General features: G+C 42.2%; 1 protein-coding gene and 1 long non-coding RNA gene across 7 annotated transcripts in view; one reads left to right on the top strand and one right to left on the bottom strand.

Annotated features, from left to right (window-relative positions):
* Positions 1–210: 210 nt before the first annotated feature.
* On the bottom strand, positions 211–6,739 carry LOC134158278 (uncharacterized). Its single transcript, XR_009962692.1, has 3 exons — positions 6,561–6,739; positions 6,132–6,168; positions 211–638 (listed from the first exon to the last, which is right to left on the bottom strand). It is a non-coding gene; the product is annotated as an uncharacterized LOC134158278 (long non-coding RNA).
* Positions 6,740–11,768: 5,029 nt separating this feature from the next.
* Positions 11,769–14,769, top strand: part of TAB3 (TGF-beta activated kinase 1 (MAP3K7) binding protein 3) — a 48,463-nt gene continuing 45,462 nt past the window's right edge. For 5 of the 6 annotated variants that reach the window (XR_009962712.1, XM_062608079.1, XM_062608078.1 and 2 more), the window contains exon 1: positions 11,769–11,892. The gene's annotated coding sequence lies outside the window, so the exon portion shown is untranslated. Of the gene's footprint in view, positions 11,893–13,925; positions 14,064–14,769 lie in introns of all 6 variants that reach the window. The other variant, XM_062608076.1, reaches the window with a different exon arrangement.

Below are 14,769 nucleotides of genomic sequence, written 5' to 3'. Positions count from 1 at the left end.
TTGATTTGTCAGTATTGATTTGAATTCACAACAGTGTAGATGACAGAAGTATTCAGCTCTTCTTTTGCAGCACTAAGTTCTTTGATGGCCACTGTCAGGAATCCAATTCTGGATCCTTTGTATGTTTACATCAACCAAAGAAAGCTGTTCCACTAAAATAAATTTAAAATTCTAGCAATAAAAGGATTAAATGTGTTTTTTTTGGCCAGATCATCTGAAAGTCAACTGCATCAATTACAAGAGAGAATTTGGCTTCTGTAGCTTATTTACTGCTGACCTCTTGTAAAGTCAAAAGGAAGTTCCAACCATTTACAAGCTGACATATATAAAACATGAATACATTGGGATGTTGTAAGTCTGCTTTGGAAACCTTGTCAACATCAACAGGTCAGGCTAATATCAGCAACTGCTGTGATAGTTGTTCAGAACAGTCATTCCTTTTTCCAAGCGTAAAGCTGAAATGGCAAGACAAAGCTGTTGCGTGCACTCGTGCTGTTCCTTCAGTTGGTTATATTTATCCCATTACTACTGGAGAGCTTGGCAGTTAGCTGAAGCACCATGATGAACCAGTTATTGATAGCAGGGAAGCCAGCTCTGTTCCAGATTTGTCATGTGAACATGATGCTGTGTGCAGTGGGCTGTAATATCAATGAAAGGATCAGAAACAAGTCAGCTGATCACTGACGATTCAGTCACTAAAAACTACCACACATCCACTACCGAAACTCTCCTGACAGGAAGAGGCAATCATAATGCATACTTCTGGAATTAGGAGAGACCGCCAGCAGGAAAAGGTCCAGAAGTGTGTATACCAAAGCAGTGATGAATCTCCAAGTGTAGCTGGGTAACTGAGAATGAAATTTGACTCAAATCTGTTGACAGCCATGCACGTACAAGTCACAATGGCATTCAGATGTGTTGTGTGGTGAGTTTGGTTTATTTTGGTAAGAGTGACGTTTCAAAAAATGGTTTAAATTTGTTTTGGACTCTATCAGTACTTCGCAGTAAAAAGTTCTACAAAATTCTCTCTCCATCATAGAGAGAATATAAACCCAGTCCTCGGATTTAGCAAACCTGTACAACCTGGTTTGGGAAAAATGCCTGTTTCAGCTATTTACATCTACCTTTTTGCTAATCATGTTCCCCTTTTGTTGTATCTCTATCAGCTGAGAATTTCACACATCCCTTCCCAAATGGAAGAGAAAGCAAAAGAAATTATGTACGGATCATGTTCCTTGCCCATGCCACAAATTTATTGTAAAACTCATCATAGGCAGCTTTAGGGCTCACAGTCCACGACCCTTTCTTATGGATGACATGCACTATAAAAAAGAACCTTAGCTTTTATTTTTAATTATGTCTCCAGTTTTGTCAGAATAGTCACAGGCTGTTAGAAATCAAAAGAAAATAATCTAGTTGCCAAGGGACTCTTAGAGATGACAAATAAACACAAAACAATCTTTCCTCCCTGCAAACATTTAAAATCAGCAAGGGAGATGTCTCTCTCCCACTACACACTGGAGGCTGGTATTTCAGCTTCTTCCTTTTCACTGGAAGCCTTAGCTAATTTCCTGGCTAAGGAACACCTTCAATGGCAACACCTTCTTGACTGATACTTCGAAGTTTTTGGTCATTCAGATTCAGCTGGGTTAGAAAGAACATGGACAGAAACGTGTGTACAAACTAATGTGGCAGGGGAACTTAGAAGATGTAACTATGATACTTAAGAGGGATACAATTGCTCTACTACACTACTGAAAGAGAAATCCAAATTCATGGATTCCTTAAAGCAGAGAGGAAATTACCACTGGACAAAGAAATGGCACAACATTTATCTATGATGATCTATCCTAAGACAGAGAAAATGAGAAAAGCCAGAAAGAATAAAGTTTACTGAAATGATACACGAATATCCAATGCATGAGGAGTCATCTCACATGCCAGGAGCTAGCACAGAGTGTAAGACATTTTTGGAGATTCATGGCTGAAACAATTTTGCTTTCCCATGCATGAATGGTCCTTTCTACTCTTCTGGACAACACAGTTCACCTCAACATGTTAACAAAAATATAAACAAAAGTGATTTTTGACCCCATGATAAAAGCATTTTACATTGGTGCCAAGCTCTGCTGAGTTTTATTTTTTCTCACAGATTCTGAATTTTATGCAGTTATGACATCAAACCCTTGAACTCTGTGGGCTGGAGCATATCAAGCCAGAATCCAGACAGCACAGAGGCAGCATGAAAATACTGCTGCTCTTGTAAGGGATTCTGGGCGGTCAGTTGGTTTCAGGGGCATTAGTTTGCCATGGTAAAATCTAGGTAAGTCTCTCAGCTTACACTGAGAACCGAGAGAACTGAAATGCAAATGCAAATTGACAGTTTGTGTTTCTCTGATGTCTGGGGATCCTGTCATTAACAACTAAAAACCACACAGCAGTGAAAATTTGCACTGAAGAGAAAGCCCAGTAAAAAAAAAATAATTTACCTATAGGAAGAAAAATATGCATGCTTAATTCTCTTTCAACTGTGCCTTCCTCTTGATTCTCAGATACCAAGGGTCTGAGCCTATGTACACCAACTCAGGGGAAAATCTTCCAGCTACATTAGGTTATAAGTGTCCACCCTAAAAATCTAAAAATAAGACCAGCTGTGATGGATTAAAGAGTTAATTTCTCTACACAACATACTTTTTCTATAATTCCTTGAAAAATAAAAATAATCAGTGCTGGTTCCATATGAGTATTGCCCCAAAATCTGACTCATCCTTCAACAAAACCAAACCAAACAACAAATCACACAGCTTTTGCAAGTCCTTGCAAGCTTATTGACTTTGGTACCATTTTTGTCTGAGTGAAGCTGCAGAGCTGACAGAATTCAATAGCACAAGCTCACTCCTGGAACTTTACCAGCTCCCTCTGCGTACACCTTGGCAGACACATCTTCTGGCTGAAAGGCTGCAACAAGATAGGAAACAGAAGCGGTAAAAATCAGCCTCAGCCTCCCCCATGCTGATGGGTCCCAGAAGATTTATGTCGTTGCTAAGAAAGGCACAGGGCCAGGAGTCTTGTGAACCCTCCACTCCAGGGATACTAGTGGAGTTTTGTCTACACTTTGAATCTGGCTGCCTTCCCATGCAAACGATGCATAAGGATTAGCTTCTGTGCCAAAGTAAGTGCAAATAATTTTGCCTTGACTTGAATGCTAAGTAGCAGACCCTCTGCAAGTGAGGTTTTAAAGGTAATTTTTAAAAGCAGCTATTACTTTAAATTTCATTGTTCTTTCTAATTATTGTAAAACTGAATGGCTTTCATTTGAAGCCAGATACAATGTAGCCTGCTAACTCTGGGTGACAGTTTTGGAGTGGGGTCCTTTTTTCCAAGGATGACTATTCCAGCTGTTATACTGCTGAAAATTTATTTCCAAAGACATATGTTGACTCAGAAACAAAACATTTTCTTGGGGACAAGGCAGATGAAAAACTAACTTTCCATACCTGTAGACCGCTTAAAGCACAGTCTGCAATAGTAATGCCATCAGCCACTGCCTAATATGCAAAATGTAATGCACGCAAAGAACATGAGTTTGTGGTTTATTGCCATAAAGGATCTTGTGACTCCCCTGTGGCAACATAAATTACAAATAGACAGCTATCTGTGCCTGGAAATGGGTAGCTACATCACTTTACATATTCTTCAAAGTGTGCGTGAAGAAAACAATTCTAGGGAGAGCTGAAAAATAGGCTTCCTTATACGGACATTATTATTAATGACAAGAGAAATATTCACCCCAATTTTTTTACTGTGTCACCTAGTTCCCTGATATTATTTCTCTCAAATACGGACTATTAATTTTTAATTCTCCATTAATCTCAATATAATAGTAAACATTTTCTTTCTTTTTAACGTGCACTCACTGCCAACGTGCACTCACTGGCACTCACTGCGCCAACTATTATGTTGGCACAGACTTTGACGTAAAGGAAAATACATTGCCTGGAAAGGACATTCCATTTCTCCAGTGGAAAGACGCATGTCAGATGAAAGGTTATTTAAAAGGTGTTAGTTCCCTGAATTATGTCTCTCTGATACTCAGCATTCATCTTTTTTCTTTTTTATTCCTTCTCTCCTGTGAACTTTGCCTGGCTTTTCAAACTACTCCCCTGAAGGAAATCACCCACCCTGATTTTCCCTGGTTATACAACTCAGGAGAATTGCTAAAATTCTCTTTCCTTTCTTCTGCTTGTTCTTATTCTTGCAGTACCTGACAGAAGGTTAATAAGAACTTGTTTCCATGCTCTGCTAACCTGTGTAAAGAAAAATACAAAGGCTGAACTGGGACAGCCTTGAACAGTACAGAACAAAAGTATCTAAGTTAAGTCTTACATACAAAACCAACAGCAGTAAGTTCTTCCTTGTCTTCAGAGATTCTACTTTTCATTAAGAAGAATAATGGTGGACTAAGTTTGAGGAATGCTTAGCTTTAAAGAGAGCAGAAGGTGTTGAATCGTTATTACGAGTCTCTCAGTGAAGATGCTTTTCCATAAACTAGTTGGAATTTCCTAAAAATGATCTTATTCAATGTTAATCTAATTCCACCTGGTGACAGCAGTATTTGTTTCCAGTTTTCATATCCTTAATACTACATCCTTTTACTAGCTTTTCCCAAACAAACAGTGGTAAGTGGATCAAACCAGAATCATAACTACTTGATGCTGTGTGGCTTGATTCATTGATTGCTTTGAAGTTATTATCAAGGAATATGTAACAGCTAGCAAAAGGACTTCAGCAGTGGTAAACCACACTGGAAGTTTTAGAAGCAGCTGCTGCTATTGACCACAGCATCAGGCAGAAAGAAGGGGCAATATTTTTCAGCTAGCTGGAGATGAAAGAAGTCCTGCTTGGAAACTAATGCAGCTCAGCAAACAACTGAAACAGTATGTATGACCTGACATGACTCTGAGAAACAGAAGCTATGTGCCCCAGGTCTACATAAGACACATTTGTAGCCAACTCCACAAAATCTTGTGTTTTCATACAATAGCCTGCAGTGCCATAGTCTGCAGAAGGACACAGTACTACAAGCACTAAAGTCATATTGTGAACAGTCCTTGAGAACCACCAATACTGTTTCATGCTCTGCTCTGGCCTTAGATTATCGTTAGACCTTTACAGAATTCACAGATGTCACAGGCTGCTTGCTGCCCCAAAATATTTTAGTAAGGCTGAAACTAAACATTCCATAAGTGGGCTATAAAATACAATCAAAACAAACACAGAATGAAATCTGTTGCATTCTGGTTAATGAGTAGGATCCCATGTAAGTATTTGGCTTTTATTAATATCCTGCAGCATGGTTGCAACTTCCTGTAGTATTACAGAACATGGTTTGAAAATCATTTTCTATCATACCTGCATATCTTTCTATGAATATAACAAAGATATCAATAGGAAGTATTTGCATCCCAGTCAAAACACACTGTTCCTCCCCTCTGGAAAAACCCAGAGAGCTTTAACACTCTTTATGCCTCTCTTGCCCAACAGATATGAGTAGGAAAGCAAGAAAGAACCTAAGAAATATTTGATCCTGAGACAGCAGTGCTTTTTATATGCTCCACAGAACTTTTATGCATTCCCTTGAGAACAGGTATTTCATTTTTACAGATGGGGTTTTTCTGACCCAATCATTCTGACTGCTCTTTTACTAGCAACCATATCTGATGTGATCTGGTAATCTGCTATCTGCCCATATTCCTGTTCACAGGATAAGCTGACATTGAGTGATAACTGGGCTGCTGACAGTATGTGATGATGACTTTAGACAAGCAGTCAGTACAGTTCAAAAGTACTAACTCCCTTTCAAATGTCACACCTCAGTGAAATATCTGGGAACTGGAAATACCACCCTGATAGATCTGATTATAGGAACTGTCGCAAAAAATGTTACTCTCATCTTCAATATACTGCAAAACCAAAGTTAAGAAATGTGATCTTCTATCATAATTTACAAATGTATGTCTTTTACCCTTAAGATTTTCAAAATCCTTAAAAAGCAATTTTACAAATCACATACCAATCTAGGCACATGTATATAACACATGTAGGTCGTAAATGGCAAAATGGACTTACACCACAGACATTGTGTCCCCTGCGGAAGTACAGCCACACCTAAGATAAAAAAGGACAGCTAATTTTATAGAATACAGTAGTCCCACACAATAGCATTGGCACAGAAGGAGCAAATGACGTCATTCATTTAAATTCCTGCAATCACAACGAAACTCTGGGTATTTAGAAACTGGAATTGACCAGAGCACAAAAGCTAATGGTAATGAAAAATACCCAGAAAGGAACCAATTATATTTATCACCCAAATTATAAATACGGTCTTCATGTTGCTGTAGAAAACAAACCCTATTACAAATAATCTTTGAATTGTATTATTAAAGCCTTTGAACACTAACAAGAAATATGCATGCTCATAAAAGCACACATGCAACCATGTCTTTTCACTTCCCTCACACCACATATCCCACTCACTCACACACCACAACACTTACTCTGTATGTTACTAGTGAGTTGATTCAGCACTCTTTCAGCACCAAGTAGCTCTACTGACAGCTATGCCAGGGCTGCAGCAGTGAAGTTGACTGTGAAGGAGTACTTGAAACTTTCGCTAAGTTTTTAAGGATGCTTACGGAGAACCTGCATGCCTGTAGAACCTAGTTCTTCCAAGTCAAAGCCTAAAGAAGTGTAAAGCAGCAAACTTAGTTATGGAAAATGCAAAGAGAAAAATGGGGACTTCTCTATAGCTTTTCTTCTAGGAGAGGGAAAGCAAACTAACATACGCATGCCCCGTATTAGCTCTAATGCTCTTCCCAGTGTCTGTGTTGCACTATGTGTTAGATGGCCGCATGCAAAGAGTTGTGGTCAATGGCTCGATGTCCAGCTGGAGATCAGTAACAAGTGGGGTCCCTCAGAGATCAGTGTTGGGACCAGTCTTATTCAACATCTTTGTCAGCGACATGGACAGTGGGATTGAGTGCACCCTCAGCAAGTTTGCTGATGACACCAAGCTGTGTGGCTCGGTTAATACACTGGAGGGAAGGGATGCCATCCAGAGGGACCTTGACACACTTGTGAGGTGGGCAGATGCCAACCTTATGAAGTTTAACCATGACAAGTACAAGGTCCTACACCTGTGTCGGAGCAATCCCAGGCACAGCTACAGGTTGGGCAGAGAAGAGATTCAGAGCAGCCTTGCGGAGAAGGACTTGGGGATGTTGGTCAATGAGAAAATGAACATGAGCCGGCAGTGTGCGCTCACAGCCCAGAAAGCCAACTGTATCCTGGGCTGCATCAAAAGAAGCGTGACCAGCAGGTCGAAGGAGGTGATCCTGCCCCTCTACTCTGCTCTCATGAGACCTCACCTGGAGTACTGTGTGTAGTTCTGCTGTCCTCAACATAAAAAGGACATAAAACTGTTGGAACAAGTCCAGAGGAGGGCTACGAGGATGATCAGGGGGCTGAAGCACCTCCTGTATAAAGACATGATGAGAAAGTTGGGGCTAGTCAGCCTGGAGAAGAGAAGGCTGCATGGAGACCTCCTAGCAGCCTTCCAGTACCTGAAGGGGGCCTATAAGGATGCTGGGGATGGACTCTTCATTAGGGACTGTAGTGATTAGACAAGGGGTAATGGGTTCAAACTTAAACAGGGGAAGTTTAGATTGGATATAAGGAAGAAGTTCTTTCCTGTTAGGGTGGTGAGGCACTGTAATGGGTTGCCTAGGGAAGCTGTGAATACTCCACCCCTGGTGGTGTTCACAGCCAGGCTGGACAGAGCCTTGGGTGACTTGGTTTAGTGTGAGGTGTCCCTGCCCATGGCACAGGGGTTGGAACTGGATTATCTTAAGGTCATTTCCAACCATAACTATTCTGTGATTCTATGATTCTAAGTTCTAAGACATCTTCATTTTCAGCTCAAGTTCCTGATCCATGATCCTAGTTAAAAGAGTAAACATTTTATACTGTTCTCTCAGAGTCACACACTGACACTAATTTGGAATGGAAAGATAACCAGGATATCCAATAGAGTCAAACAGTTTTACCACAAAAGTATAAAGGCTGATGCACAGGCCCCAAAAGTTTTGACTAAATATGGAATCTAGCAGATGAACTGTGCTCTAGAAATTGTTTTTTAGGGCATAGAATTTGCCTTAAGATGAGGAAAGGCCAAGAATACATTCTTTACAATGCAATGAAAGACAGAGAAATGAGGTGGTCTTATAAATCAGCGGTATAGGAATTATTAAGGAATAGCTAGATGGCTTGAGAAATTTAAACTGATGTATCAGGACTAAAAGTTTCTATTTAATTCTGTAGGCAGAATTAAAATTGTTATACAAAGAATATCCTTCACTGTGAGCTCTGGTTCTATAAGCTTCCACTTAAATAATGCTGCTTAGACCCTTAAGTCTGCAACTTCTTGTACACAAGTGAACTATTACAGCAGTCCACAGGATTTTGACACTAACACAGGGTATTATCACAGGCCTACAGACTACTCTGTTTAGAAGTCATCCCAAGAGAAAACCATCTTCCACATGGAAAATGCTAAGAAAAAAATGGCACCTCCTTACTCTAGGCACACATTCCTGGCTTTATTACAATTATATCAACTACTGCAAGTACACGAAGACCAAAAAATGTTACTTCTTTTTGTAACAATGCACCATCAAACGGGTGTATTTCAGTGACAAAACACACATTACTGACCACAGTGTAATAGGGAGAAAGAACTCAGTTTGACTTTTTAGATTCAAGACTTAGTTTACAGTGCCTATATTTAAAAAAACTGCACTTTTGATCTGTAAATAGAACTAACTCAGTATAGGATCTATTCAGACAGAAAACATACAGACTACCAGAAGGCCATTTTATCAAGATACTGTCCTGGCTGCAATTCTTAGGAACAAACATGCAGAAAATTGCTTTTTTTCCAAAATAGGAAACTGGGCCTCTTAGATTGCTGTTCATAAAGAAAAAAGGGGAGCAGAAATAACTACATTTTTGTTCTGCTTAAAATGAATGTAGCATGAAATTTAAATCCCAACCTGAGGCCTTTTAAACACAGACAGTAATAACTGCCATGAGCATTAAATTTAAAAAAGTGAAAATAAAAAAATCACACAAAAGCCAGGGGCATTTTCATCAAGAAGTCATTACGGAACTAGAGTCAACAGTTAATTCCACTTGACTCTGAGTTACTGCCTGAGCTGCAAGTATGGAAGTCTAGTTATCGAGCTTTTCAATTCATATATTGCATTTTTTAAAACACAGAAAAAAAAAGGTATTTTAGAGCACTGTCTGATACACTGGCTCCCACACAGCTGTCCAAGAACTGCCCTGATTACTCAGTGCCAGCTCTCCTTGTTTCCAGCTGCTAAATCCCATTAGAATCAGCTAAAAATACATGAAATACTTTCCTAATACTATTTTTCCGTAAAATCAATTGTTGTAGTTGTCATATGGATAAGAGAAGACAGAAGAACTGGATCAGCAATAAAATGAACTCCTTTCAGAGATGTGTTCAGCAAAGTTAAAACACATGCAGTCTTTGATTTCTGGGGTTGTCAGGCACCTAATATACATAGGATTTTCTTCCTAAATCCTATAGCAGAGCACTGTCTCTGCTGTGATTAACCGTGAAGTTTCAAGACTGCATAATTTGCCAGAAGCACAATCCTGCTCTCAAATCTGTGTCTAGCTAAGGGCAGACAAAAAATACAAAGTCCCTGCAATTTCTGTTGCAATGTTCTGCTTTGAAAGTGTGATGAGTGCAGACAAATGAAGCAATTGCTAGATGATAGTCTTCCATTACACTCTATTGCAGAGGATTACAGAGGAAAAGCATCCTTTCCAAACAAAAGAAACAAAAAAAACCAGACTGGCTGCTGCTGAACTGAAATGGACCCATGGAGCTCACTGACATGATTCTGAACTGGTTAGCCAATACAATCTGGAGCTGCAGTACAGGGGGTTTACAGGGAGACAGTGAAAAACAGTAGAGGAAAGCCTTGACTCGGATGTTGATTTGAAAGATTTGGAACCAACAAATTCTAGGATAAATTAAGACAGTAACTGGATAATATGAAACACACTGAACAAGCCAGGGCCAGTATGTGTAATCCAGGGCACAGAATGTCTCATGTGCGTAAGGCTCAAAAGCCATACAAAGGGCTGTTTCTCATATTTTAAGAGAGACTAGAGCTATTGGAACTATCCATTGGGTCTAAAAGCATGTACTTATATTTGGAAATTATGGGCTTTGCTGGGGAACGTGCACTTCGGCATCTTGATATTAATTGTAATCACAGGATAAGAATCAGTCTCAGATAACAGTACTGTTGAACTGAGATCCTGTTTACTTCTGGTTTTGCATCTTGCCTCTCCAGATATGCTGGTCAGGCTTGGCTTGTTTCTGATATAGGGATTAGGATACAGGAATTCCTTAATTAACTTCATGCAATCTCTGACACAGGAGCCAAGGCCTCTGCATACAGAGGATGACATGGAGAGTCTGTAACAGCAATACTAGATCACCCCTTCACTTCCCTGTTCTCTACCAGAGAGACAGAGGTGGTTACAGGGTCTCTGCAACTGCTGATTAATTTCAGTGCAATGGAGTTCCTATGGTTCTGAGGAACAGCAGTTAAGTAAGAAGAGAAAATAACCCATGTAAGACAGATGCCAGCTAAATATTTGAACGCAAAAAAAGCAGGCAACCTGTGACAGTGTTTTACCACCTTCATTATAACAATTTCTTCCTCATGTCCAGCCTGAATCTCCCCTCCTTTAGTTTAAAACCATCACCCCTCGTCCTATTGCAACAGGCCATAATTAAGTCTGCTCCCATCTTCCACATGGCCATTTTTTCAGTATTGGAAGGCGGCAAATACAGTGTGTCCGCACAACATACTGCAGACGATAATACTCGGAAGTTTCCATAACCGCCTAACCACGCTGAGGAGGTGGCTCCTGCCAAGCGGGCAGCCCTCACAGGGGTGTTAACTCCCGTTCGCTGCCTCTCGCTCCCGGATCCCGGGTGCTCACTTGGCCTCCGAACCTTACTTCCCCACTCGCCAGCACCTCTGTACAGCATCACGGCGGCCACCCCCCACCTCTCTGAAACCGACTACGGGGAACCTTTATTAAGCGCGCTGAGAAAAAGCTCCCAATGCGGGAACAGGCAGAAGAAGGAACAGAGACTGCAGCGACCCAGCACCGCCTCCTCCCTATACACACCCCCTCACCACAACGCTGCCTCCGTTCAAAGCCAACACGCCCCACGCCGCTAAGTCTCGCGAGGACGTAGCTAGGCGTCGCGCGCGGGCCGCGCCATGTCGGAGCCTGGTCGGCGCAGGCCGGGCTCCTCCCTCCGGCTCGCGCCCGGCGGCCTCAGCGCCCCGCACTGAGCGTGCGGCGCAGCCGGGCGATCCCGGAAGCGCTTTCCGGCCGCGCGGCGCGCTCCAGGACCCCCTTCCCCCTGTTCCCTCCCCCCCATCCCCTCTCAGAGATCAGGTGCCACACGGAGATTCCCCCTCCCCACTTCCCTTTCCCCTTCCCCCTGCCCCGCTCCAGGCGCCCTCACCGGGGGGGCCCTCCTTCCCCTCTCCCGTTCCTTCTCTCCCCCACCTCCCCGCCGGCTTATCGCTCAGGAGGAGCGGGGGGGGGCCTCGCGGGGCACCTCCTCGAGTGCCGTCCACCACTCCCCCCCACGACCCGCAGCCTTCCCCTACGTTCGCCGTCCCAGAGGCCCGGGGCAGAGCCGAAGGGCCGGGCGGGCGAGCGGGCATGCAGCCGCCGCCGGAGCCGAGCCCCCAGCGCAGCACGGTGAGGGGGCAGGCCCCGGGACAAGGGTGGGAAAGCAGCGGGAGAGGTGCGGGGGGGGGGTGAATCTGGGGAGTGGGCAGGGCTGCCCTGCTGCCCGGGGTGTCCCATCACGGACAGAGTGTTTGTCGGTGGGAGTGATACCCCCGCGCTGTCCCCCTCGCTCCAACTGGCTGTGGGGTGAGCTGCACCCCCCCTGGACAGATGGGGTAGGGGGGAGACGGGCTGCCGCGGGGAGAGTGAGCTGGCGTGGGCCGGGGGTGCCCGCGGAGTCGGCCGGGGCAGGGGTGTGGTGATGGGAGGGTGCTGGTGTGGGTGCTGGTGTTGATCCTGGCGCTTGTTTTGCTGCCGTGCTCCCACGCAGCGAGCAGGGAAAACTTTGGTCTTTGTGTTTTGAAGCCCGTCGGAAAGGGTGTCTGCCCGGAGATCCTGTGCGGGAGTCTGCTTAGCAGGGGCTGTGATGTGTGCTGGGCCGCAGATGCTGCTCTTGCTGTGTAGCAAAGGCATAAAAAACAAGTAAACTCACAGGTGAAAGAGCTGCCACTGCTTCTTCGGCGTGTTGACTGCGATATGACGATGCTGCTGATGTGGCTTGGCTTCTGCCTTAGAGTTAGAAGGCCCTCAAAGGTAGCAAGGCCTTAGTTATGTTCTGTCCAGAGTCTTGTCTTTAGGTCAGATTTGAGGTCTAATCCGTTGTGTTGGCTGTTGGGAAGAATGGCTTGGGTCTTATTTTGGTTTGTTTTTTAAATATAGGTGGATATGGTGAAAGGAGGCTACTTTTATGGCTTGATACTATTGCAGTACTAGCGTGTGTGGTTGGTGTGTTTTCCCCTTGTTCAAACACGACTTGTAATGTGATATTGGCTGTTCATTCCCTTGCTTTAGCAAGGAGAAAACAAGAGGAAAGGCATTTGCTTAGGTGGCTTGAGAATAACTATATTTGGGAGTTTGGTAGAGAATCCCTATCACCAAAAATAGGGAATGGCCTGAGGATGTCACACTGGAAGGTAATGGAAAATCTTGAAAGCAAGGTACTATGTTCAGGAAAATATGTGTAAAACTGTCTTTGAAGGTTTCAGTGATAACTAATTTGAAGATGCTGTTAATAGTCTATTGATGTCTTTATAGCTGATGAATACAGTAAATATTAGATAAATAAATTAGCTTAAAAGATAGCTATTCATAGTGCTTTTATGATTTTTTTTATAAGTACATTTTAGGATTTTTTTCAGCTTGATATTGTGCAGTAGGTTTCCTTTCCCCCTCTTCCGTGCCAACCCATCCTGCTGATGTATTGATAGACGCCTGTTTAGTGCTGGTGTTCATGTTACAAAATTGAGTAGTAATTGTACATAGGCTCATGTTCTGTAGCAGGTCCACAATGGACAAGTTTGGTTTTCAGAGAGCTTTACATGAAAGAACTCTTAAAATTTACAGGTAGAGCCCACATGGTCAAAGGTCAGTGTCTGTTCTGTTAGCTTTTCTTTTCCAGATCTGGGAGAAGAGCAATACTTTCTTTTGCCCTTTTTCCAGTATATTTTCAGTTAACATATTTCATGTAAAAAGAAGAAATGTTACATTCATTTCCTCTTAGTAGTGAGAGACAAACAGAATTCTTAAAAATAAAGTATTTCACAACATTTGTTAAAGCCTGCCCTTTGTCCTGTCTTGTGAAAGGTGTTAGTTGATAGCAGCAATCTGAAGAATGCTGTAACAGCCGCTATTAATGTATGTATAGACTGTCTCAGTTCATCCATAAAATTACTGATGTGTCAGATTTTACACACAGTAGTAAAGAATAACTAAATCAGCACGTAAGCCTCTCTTTAATCATAAAACTTTTGGTTTAGGTACAGTGAGTTGGATAAGTGTGGTGGATGCTTAGTATGAAACTATTATATTGTGGTTTTGTCTGGCTTGGGTCATAACCTTTACTATAAATGATTGCAGATAAATGTAAACAGGGTATGGTGAGATCTGTGTCCATTCTTTCTTGTTTCCTGGATCTCATCAAATCTTCTTTTTCCTTTCATTAGCTGTCATCTCAAGGAAGGCAAGACAAGTTGAATAGGTGTGAAAATGTGTCTTCTCTTCCACCCAGCTCTGGTGGTATGCCTGTGCTGGTATCTGTCTGCCGAGTTGCAGAGGAGTAATAGTAAACAGTAATCCTAATGGTAACGGATTTCTTTGAAGTCATCCAAGACAATACATTAATGTGATTCTTAAGGTTAGTCAGTAATAGCTTGTCTCTTTCTGTACCCTCTCAGAAATTATGTAGTGCTTAAATGAAGTTTTGGTTGCACTGGACTGTATATGCTTCCTCCTGGTTTGTGTTATGATTCATTTTGTATGTATTTTTAAATGGCATAACTAGCCTCAAAGTATGACCTGCAAAAGTATTCTTGGTTGGGGTCGGATTTACCTGTTTCTTTATGTACTGCAGTACATAATAAATATGAAACTTAAGATGTTTTTTTGAGTTATTTTTCAAATGGCTGATTTTTTAGTGGGATGATAGTTCAGATCTTTACTTGTAGAGCTGCAGTGTTTCAGTAAAATCGCTAATACTACAAGTAGAAGCCAAATGTTGAGTAAATGACCAAATCCAGTAATTTTTGGGTAGTATCAGCTCTATTGTGTACGCTTAGTCATCCAACTCAACTCTGGTATGACACATTCTGCTCTAGGAGTGTCTGTATGGTGCCGCTTTTTCTACTGCTGTAAGCTGAAGTAGGTGTAGCACCTGGTAAGTATGTACCTGTGTACACACATAAATGTATGTGCAGTGAGTTATTTTTGTTACATGGTGCCTTTATAAGGCAAGTGACAAATGGAGAGTGAAACTAACAGTTTGTACAAAGCCTCATGCTTTTTCATAGG

This window comes from Pezoporus occidentalis, unplaced genomic scaffold (genome assembly GCF_034315485.1).
Source record: "Pezoporus occidentalis ecotype Australia unplaced genomic scaffold, CSIRO_AGI_Poc_V1 ctg129, whole genome shotgun sequence".
Taxonomy (NCBI): domain Eukaryota; kingdom Metazoa; phylum Chordata; class Aves; order Psittaciformes; family Psittacidae; genus Pezoporus; species Pezoporus occidentalis.
Note: the sequence above shows the minus strand (reverse complement) of the source record. Positions and strands in the feature narration are given on the sequence as shown.